Source organism: Myotis lucifugus, unplaced genomic scaffold (assembly GCF_000147115.1).
Source record: "Myotis lucifugus unplaced genomic scaffold, Myoluc2.0 scaffold_758, whole genome shotgun sequence".
Taxonomy (NCBI): Eukaryota; Metazoa; Chordata; class Mammalia; order Chiroptera; family Vespertilionidae; genus Myotis; species Myotis lucifugus.
Genome location: NW_005871806.1, coordinates 189,222 through 199,232, shown reverse-complemented (window position 1 = coordinate 199,232; position 10,011 = coordinate 189,222).

Here is a 10,011-nt window from a genome sequence, read left to right as displayed (position 1 = left end):
GCTGGTCTGGTCAGTCATTATCAGTGTCATCTCAGAGGGGCTGGTTTAAAATACAGAATTCCAGGTGGTTCATATGTGTATTTAAGGTGGAGAGGAGCTCATCTAAGAATATAACTATAATACTACTCAACTATCTCTCTTGCCTAGACTTCTTGTTGTTCCTTGAGTTCTGAAGTGTGCTGTGGGCCCAGGGATTTGCTCTCACTGTTCTCATTATCTAGATCATTTTCACCATGTATATCGATGTAGTCTCCTAGCTTAAGTCTCTGCTCAATTGTCACTTTGTTAAGAAACCTGACCTAAAATAGCAGTATGTCTCCAATCTATCAGTCACTTTCCTTCCATCATCTTTTTTTATTACCATAACACTTATTGCCACATCACCTAGTATGCATTTTTGCCTAATTTTAGTTTATAGTCATTAGGTTGAAGGTTCTAAGGGAGCAGGGACTTTCTGTTTTATGCACTGTTGAATCCCTGTTATCTAAAATAATTCTGGTATTTAATATGTGCTCAATAAATATAAGTTAATAAAAATGAAAGAAATATTTATGTAGAGTGAATTTTTTAATTCAAAAATATTTATTCTATAGTTGTAACTAATTATCAAACTTAACTATATCAGGATTATTTTTGGCTATAAATTATAGAAACATGCTCTGTTACTCAAAAGTAGCTTAAATAACATATAGGTTTCTTTTCTTATAAAAAAATTCCATATTTTATCAGATCAAGGCTACTCTGATGGTTCCATAATATCACCATTGCCCCAGGGTCTTATTTTTCTTCTTTTACCAACTCTTTATCCAGATTTATAGCTTCAAGTTTGTATCCTGTTTGGAAATGGCCTCCTGCACACCTCCCACTGAGGATGTGCCTGCAACCAAGGTACATGCCCTTGACCGGAATCGAACCTGGGACCTTCAAGTCAATTTTTTTGTTACTTGCCTAAAAATTTCTTCCTATAATTGCTATTAATATTAATAACCAGGACTTATCAATGGCCATTCCTTACTTCTCTGGAAATGCAGTGTTTTCTTTGGACATTTTGCCACCTCCAATATGTTATGATTTATTAATGTAGAAGAAGCTCTGCTATGGTGTTCTTGTTTTTACTGGTTATTGTTGTCTTTGTGGTAATTTGCAATTTTGCTCAAATTTTATATAAAACTGAATACATTTACTTTTTGGGTTCTTGAAAAATGTAAATTTGTTTTCTGGTGGACAATGAAACACTAGAATTAAAACTTGACTCATAGTAATCATTGTAGTCTGAAGAAATTGATAAATAGCAATACACATTATATTCATATTGCTCAAAATTTTATGCAGTTATTAGTTTTATAGTATGATTTTTCATTTCTTTCAATTGAGTAAGTTTTGTTAAGACTAGAAAAATTTTTAAAAATGTGCAAGTTTTGTAAACAGTGATGTTAGATAATGTAATTACTAGTAGATCATAGCTGCTCATTTTAAATGCTTGTTTTATGAAATCTTTATTCAGGTGAAATTATATGTGACTTTCACACTCTCTACTTAAAAACTGGCTTTCTCAGCTGTACAGGGTCCTACATCAAGATACAGCTTTAACATTGGGATTATGTAACAGCACAGTCTTACCTGTGTTGTTACTACATATTCACTTTGATTCCCTCATTCTTCCCAAATTCCTCATGGTGCTCATTTAGAACTAGGAAGATAAGGAAACTGGCTCTCTGAAGGTTTTCCAAATTTTGATCTAGAGAACCTCATCTATCTGGAAACAAAAGGCTTTAAATGGTTTAACTAATGAAGTGGCAAAGGCTGCTTCCCTGGGTGTGCATACTGGCAAAATGAATGCATCACTTAAGAGCTACTTGTCTTTGTCTTGCTAAATTTCCACAAGGGGCTATATTGTCATGTTTTTATCCAGTGCTTGCACCCGACCACTGTTCACTATAAAAACAAAAATGTCAGCTCTTCTTCCCTGACACATTTCATTCTATTTATGTCTTACTCAAATAGGAGTATGAGTGAAGCTGGGCTCAAATAGAATGAAAATCAGAACAGATAATTTTTTTTTCTTTGCATCAAAGACTTTTCTTTGCCGAACATTTCAGCATAGTTCACTGAGATTTTGTATTTGTTCATTAATGATTGAATAGGATTTTCTAATGGTGATCCAAAGATATACCTATGAATGTAATTTCGAGTTCAGATCTTGGGTGAGGGATTTGAAATAGCCCCAAATACAATGGGAAGACTCTGTCAGCTTGTCTTCCTTTGCCTTTTTTCATTTAGGACCTGCTTCTGAATCACAGCATTCTCTTACTTTTACTTTAATTCCCCAAGGACTCACACAGGTTTCTCTGGTTCTCCTAACACTTAAAAATACCTACATAGACGCCATAGTGAGGTCTCCTTCATTTCTGATATTGTTAATTCATTTCTTTTTTTAATAATATGTATACTAGTATATAAGATTTATAACTAAATTATATAAATCCACTCAAAGTAAGATATTTTTATTCAACTGATTTTTTGTTGTTTGCCCATGACTTATTTTTGTTTTATCCTTAATGCATACCTCTTTTTGCCTCTGATGTAATTTGTTCTCTTTTAGCTTCTTAAGGTGCACAGTTAGCAGTGGGCTCCTACTCCATGCTTAAGGTTGATATTATCATTCCTTTTTTCAAGATACAATCTTAAGAAACATTCTCACATTGGTACATCCTATTTTCTTAGGAAAGGGAAAGAGCAAGAGAGATGATAGAAACATAAATGGCTTTTAAAGAATCTGCTTCTTTTCTACTCACGTTTCATTGCCCAAAGTAAATTGTGTGGTGAAGCTCTGCATTGATGGGTTGGGGAAATATATGCCTCCCATTGGAGGTGATCTAAGTCACATGGCCTTGGATAAACAACCCTTTAAAGGAAACAGGAAATACATTCTCTGACAGAACTAAAGCCTCTAATGATGCTACCATTGTATTAAAGCTGCGTTCAGCATTTAAAAAAGACAGCTTCAGAAATTAATGGACGCATCTCAGCGCTCTGCTTTCTTAACTTTTCTGCACATTATTTCACTGTTGACTGTTAGCTTCTATTTGAAACTTTCTCTTTCCTTGTCTTCACTGATTTTGCAATTTTTCACAATAGCATGCTTGCAATGTGTACATAACTTCCCAGTAGGTTTAACTGTATTTTCTCTTTTGGTTATATATTTTTCCACCATACACAGTAGCTATTCTTAGATTTTTTTTCTGATTATTGAACAAATTTTCAAATAATTAATATTTTCTACTTCACAAGTAATATGATTTTAATGCAAAGTTCTTGAAAATTAGAGAAATACACAGACATGCTCTCCAGTTCCATCCATGCTGTTGCAAATGGTGAGAATTCCTTCCTTTTTACTACAGCATAGTATTCCATTGTATAGATGTACCACAGTTTTTTAATCCACTCATTTGTTGATGGGCACTTAGGCTGTTTCCAAATCTTAGCTATGGTGAATTGTGCGGTTATGAACATGGGGGTGCATATATCCTTTCTGATTGGTGTTTCTAGTTTCTTGGGATATAATCCTAGAAGTGGGATCACTGGGTCAAATAGGAGTTCCATTTTTAGTTTTTTGAGAAAACTCCATACTGTTCTCCACAGTGGCTGCACCAGTCTGCATTCCCACCAGTAGTGCAAGAGGGTTCCTTTTTCTCCGCATCCTCTCTAGCACTTGTCATTTGTTAATTTGTTGATGATACCCATTCTGACAATAAAACTTAATAACTGATTTTAATGTTTTTATAACAAATGATGATTAACATATTAACATATAATTGCCCATTTATATTTTCTAGTAAATTTTCTGTTTATTTCTTTAAAAATCCATTGTTCACTGGGTGGTTTTCCTTATATCCTTATATGTGCAAAAACTTGTAAGTATAAATATGTTTTCCTTTCTAGTTCAATTTTTGAATTACAAAAGTGACATAAGCTTTTTAGACATATTAGAATAATACTAAAAGTTTTAAAATAATACCAGTAGTCTGCATTTCATGGAAAATTTGACAAAATATACCTGAATCTCAATAACTTTCTCCCCTAAAAAAATCTAAAGAGAAATGGTTGGAAAATATTTCAAATAACAAATAAAATAAAATGACTCTAATTTTATGTCATGACTTGAAAACAGGAAGCCTACTTGAAACCAGTATCAGGACTAGAAATCTGACCATTTCTAATGCCTCCCAACATTTTCTAGAGTGGTTAAGCTACATCATTGGAATCCTGAAGTCCCCTCTAAAATACACAGAAGTGAAGGAAAACATTTCAAAAACAGAAAAACTAAATGCACTTTAGAGAATTTGAAGGGAAGTGGAACAGACAATAACGTTTGTCACGTTACAGGAAACAACTAAATTTGGGGACAGAGCCATTAGTATTGGAAATAGCCTCACTGGATGGAGTATATCCTGGTATAATTTGTTAATTAGAAATCTCAGGAGAGAAAACAAAGCCTAGATATCCAGGGAATACATGGATTATCAACAACTGTCTTCCCTTATGTTGTCCTATTCCCAAGCACATGCAATAGTGCTTTCATTCAAGAATGTGGTAGTTGATATAAAATAGGCAAATATATGGATAATTTAATTACAAGAAGGAGAAGATACGGTCTTTTTCTCCTTACTGATTTTTCTTTTAATTATTTCTAATACATCTCCTGCTTCTTTGCATATCTATCTATCTATCTATCTATCTATCTATCTATCTATCTATCTATCTATCAAGAGGCAATATGCAAATTAGGCCAGGACACATAACGGGTTGTGATGGGACAGGAGGAGGTTGCACAAGTAGGTGAGGCCCAGAGCGGAGATGGAGACAGAGACAGTGCTCAGGCGCCCAGGAGCAGACACAGGCAGGGGGGCCGGGGGAAGCTGGCCAGTTCCTGGCCGTTCGCAGCACCAGAGAAGCAGGGTTTCAGATAAGGGGATGCAGCATTCCACTGCTATGTTGAGTTTGTGGTTTCCAAGGAAACAGCCAGAAGGGATGATAAACTCTGAGCAAACAGCAGGCAGGTTCCTGTGGAGCACAATCTCCACGCAATACGGGGCCCCAGTTTTGTTCAGGCGATCTCATGCACGTTAGCTCCGGGCAGCGGGGAAGGAAGGGAAAAGGCATCAATGGCATCAGGACCACAACTGGTCACCAGGAGGTGCATGGAGCACCTCTGCGCCTGGCGCGCCCCGGGAGGCAGGGCGCCTCCTCGAGCGATTTCAATTGCGCGCTGAGCCTCTAGTCTAGTATAATTTGACATCTGGACATTATGAGTTTTAACTTATTCAGTGTTAAATTTTATTTTTCTTCAAAGAATTTTTAATTTTCCCCCCTTTCAGGCTGTTGTTGATTACCTGATGGCTTTCTTTTGTTAAGTTTTGTTTGAGCAGGTCTAGTTTTATAATTAGCCACACTGTGTGTCCCTTGTGTGATCTCTGATTTCCAAGTTGTCCCAAATTATTCTATGTGGTTGTTGAAAGAAGTTGAAAATGCTCCAGCTCTGGATGAGTTCTTCTATTTGTTCATCTTACAACTCCTCAATTGTACTTTGCTCAGCTTCATGGAGTATCACTTTATATATGTTCAGCTCACTGTTCATTAACAGAATCAGCAGAAATCCCATGCAGATTTCTGCCCTACACTTTCTATGCAGCATCCTCTCTCTTGTTCTCTGCCATAAAAATCAAGTATACTCAACTCCTTGAGCTCCTGTCTCCATTGCCTCCACTCAATGAGATTTCCAGGCTCTAACAAGGTTTTCCTGCCCTCCACCGCAGTCCAGAATGTGTCTTCAAACCTAAAGCTGGGGAAATTACAGGATTCACGTATGTGTTTCTTTTTTCTCAAAGAACAGTTTGCTTCTGCCTGTTATCTGTTTTCTGGAAACAATTAGAACATACAGTTTTTAATTTTGCATTTTATCTCTGATAACAGAATAGCAGTAGTTCATTCACCTCATGCTTATTCTGTAACAGGCACAATTTTTAAGCCAGTAGTTTTATTCCCTGCCTTTTAAGTTCTGAGGAATCCATATTTTCTGGACTAATGCTCTGTGTTTTGAGTAGCTACTGGGAAATACAATTTGTTGTGAGTATAGACTTATTTGTTTGCTTGCATTGAGACAGGAGACATTCATAGTGTGTTTTTTTTTAATTTTTACTGATTTTTAGAGAGAGAGGAAGAGAGAGAGAAACATCAACCAGCTGTCTCCTGCACATCCCCTACTGGGGATCCAGCCTGCAACCTGGGCATGTGCTCTGACCTGGAAGCAGACTAGTGACCTCTCGACCTCTTGGTGCATGGGACAGTGCTAAACCAACTGAGCCACACTGGCCAGGGTGACATTCACAGTTTTTAACCCTACCTCTACCATATACTATTATGGAAATTGCTCAAAGATATCTGCTTGTTGAAGGCTTCCTTGTTTTCTAGCACTCTTACATGGGTAAACGTTTATTTTTATACTTGCAATGAGGATTTTGGAGGTAATTGAGATGTGTGAAATAAAAGTCTTCTACAGATTTATTAACTGATAAAATCAATAAATACCCATTATATATAAGCATCAAGGAATAAAATTAGAATCAAACCCATGTAGCAATCTGAATCTGCATTTAGTACCCAGAATTTATTTCATTGATTACATAAACAATAATGGGCAGTGTGGCATTTTATAGAGAAATGTATAGTCTCAGTGGCAATTAAAGAGATGCATATTAAAAAATTTTTAAGATACAATTATATTCCCCTTAAGCTGCCTAAACAAAATAAAATGTAAATACCACTTATTGGCTTTTCGGGTTCATGCTATTTATATGTCTCTTATGATACTTAAAATCTATTCTTTCTAGAGTTAAATTTCACAATTAAAAAAGTGAACCAACAAAACTATCTGTATACATTAAAACTGTATTTTCCCATTAGGAATATTCTCCCAGAAAAGTATTCCTCAAGAAGACATTTTAGAGTAAATTAAGTTTAGTGTTTATGGTCTCAGTACCACTATAAAAAAGTCAGAAATGAATTAAATGTCCAACAAAAATATAATTTCTGCACAAAGTATACAGCGTTAACACAATAGAATAGTTTGTATATTTAAAATGTTAAATGTGTACCCCATCTCAAAGGATGAAAATCTTTACTGGAAGTGCTAATTAGTGTGAGAAACAAAGTATTATAGACCCAAAGAGGTTAAATCATTTATTTATCCAGATAAATATTACAATGCTTGCATTACATTTTAAAGACTATCAGTTCATGGTTAATATTCAAAAGGTCTTTCAGTTTATCTAATTTCTTAATGTTAAAGCTTAACATTATATATCTTTTACTAATATAAGAAACTTGTTTTCAAAAACAGTAATTTCCTTTTAATCATATCTGCTCAAATTATTACATACATTTTTAACACTGGACATGAATATTTATATAATAGTTTCCTTTTTCAAATTTGTTATTTTGAAATTAAAAAAATATATATTTTCAGTAAAAAAAACAGTTGCAGAAAATTTCATGGGAAGAGGCAGATGTAGAGGATAAATCTAAGAATTCATCACACTGAGCTGCTGTGTAAGGGAATTGCTGTGGCCTTTCACAGACAATAGATTTTCTCTTGCAATTACCATCATTTCCCCCAGTTTCTGATTATTTGCAAAACAATAACCATTTGGCCAACAGTTAATTGTTTCTCTTCAAACATTTGACACATTCTTCATTACTTTTAGTAGATGTGAGTCTTTTACTAAACCACAATTATAATTAAGACTGATGAAATCATTAGACTTGTTGTAAACATTCAGTTTATCCAAATAGAATTTGGCAAGATTGTAAAGGTCTTGTGTCAGGTTCATTCAATGTTTAATTATTTGTTGATTTTTGTCATTTGTCATTATTTTCTACTGAAGTAAGTCAACTAATTTTATTTAATGTTTCTGACCCATCTTCATATAAAAAATAACAGCAAATACTACATTTTAAGCATTAATTCATCTCTTTTGTTACTAATATAGTGAATCCTATGAAGTGTTATTCTGCCCACTTTCTGATTAAGTAGGTATTACACATTTGTTATGGAACAAGTCCCATTGAGACAAAATAATAAAATAACTGTCATCCTTGACCTCACGTCTCTTGTATTCTAGTTCACTGATAGTGTCATGTAGACAAAGTGGTATGAAAAACCCAAGAACTCTACCTATATCCCAATCAAGTTAAGAGGTCTTGAGAGAAGTTTTGTTTCTCTAACTTTTATAGTATATGTCATAAAAATAGATTAGATTTTTTACACAATTAAACTTTGTGTTTGGAAGGTCCATTTGCCCTTGTCTAATATCTGTTTCTTGTGAATCTGTAAAGACTGCACAAAGAATATAGAAACTTGCTAGGAAATATTCCTTCTTTCTTAAACACATGTGGTAAGCAAATTGTGGCAGCTTTAACTGTAAGTCTTTGCCTTAAAGTACTTTCAGACAGGCTGACTAATGGGTTTTATATCTCCCATGCAGTTCAAGTTAGTTTGAAGTTAATAAAAATGATAGTTAAAACACTAACAAATATTTTGATTCACTAAGACCTAAAATATTTGGTGAATTTGAGTACTTACTGAAGGTGGCATGTCTCACTTCTCCTCTCAGTCAATGTTTAGATATTTTTATTTTTTAAATGTTTCACCTTGAGTAAAAATTCTATTAAAAAATTTATTGCCCAACCCGGTTTGGCTCAGTGGATGGATTGTTGGTATGCGGACTGAAGGGTCCTGGGTTCGATTCCAGTCAAGGGCACATGCCTGGGTTGTGGGCTCAATCCCCGGTAGGGGGTATGCAGGAGGCAGCCAAAGATGATTCTCTCTCTTCATTGATGTTTCTATCTCTCTCTCCTTCTCCTTTCCTCTCTGAAATCAATAAAAATATACTTTAAAAAAATTTATTGATTTTAGAGGAAGAGAAAGGGAAAGAAAGAGATACAAACAGCAACTTGCTGTTGCACCCATTGATGCATTCATTGGTTGATTCTTGTATGTGACTTGACTGGGGATCAGCCCCACAACCTTGGTATATTGGGACAAAGCTCTAAGCAACTGAGCTACCTGGCAAGTGTGACAATGTTTAGATCTTTAAATTTCACAAAAGGGATTATAGCCTGGCGACATTAAAGACATTATGAAAAATATCTTTGAAGGGTTAGTTCTTCCAGAGTATCCCTGGATTGATATAATTTTGCTATCCTACAATTGTTAAAGACACTTTTAATAGGCCTTGTCTAGAGAAACCAAATTATTTTGTTATTAAATTTACAGGTTCAACATGAAATGTGTTTTATATAACTTACTAGCAAATATTTATATTTAAACATAAAGAGAGTAATGTCATCTAAACTTACTGTGGATCAGGTAAGATGTTGATGCTTCATTCTGCTTATCCCTTAAGATCACCTAAATAATTTTTTGAAAAATATACGGATGCACACACACAACCATAGAACAGTTAATCCAGATTTCTAGGGATAATGCCTTGGCAAGGGTACTTAAAATTCTTTAAATGTTTCAATTTGCAGTTGGGTGTAGAAATCTCTTTGGTAAGTTAGCATCTCTGGTCAGGTTGCAGAAGACCACACTAAACCCTGGGTCTATAGACTAAATTTGGAGAAATAGAGTCTGTGAGATGAACACCAATCAAACCTTTTACATTAAATACAAAAAACGCACATCATTGACCATTATATAATCTTGATCCCTCCCAAAAACATGAAAATCAGTAGTTTTTGGTTTTGTTAAAGAACCAAGATTGTTTTAACACATCCACATTAAGAAAATTATGGTGTTTATTCAAATGTAAAAGGTGACCATAGTGGATATGTTCCAGGCTCCTGAAAATAAGCTCATTAAAGACTACAAAATGCATGCTTTACCTATGCTACAGGGGTATTGGAGAGGGAAAGGCACAGTTCGACACTATTCCATTAATAAATAATACT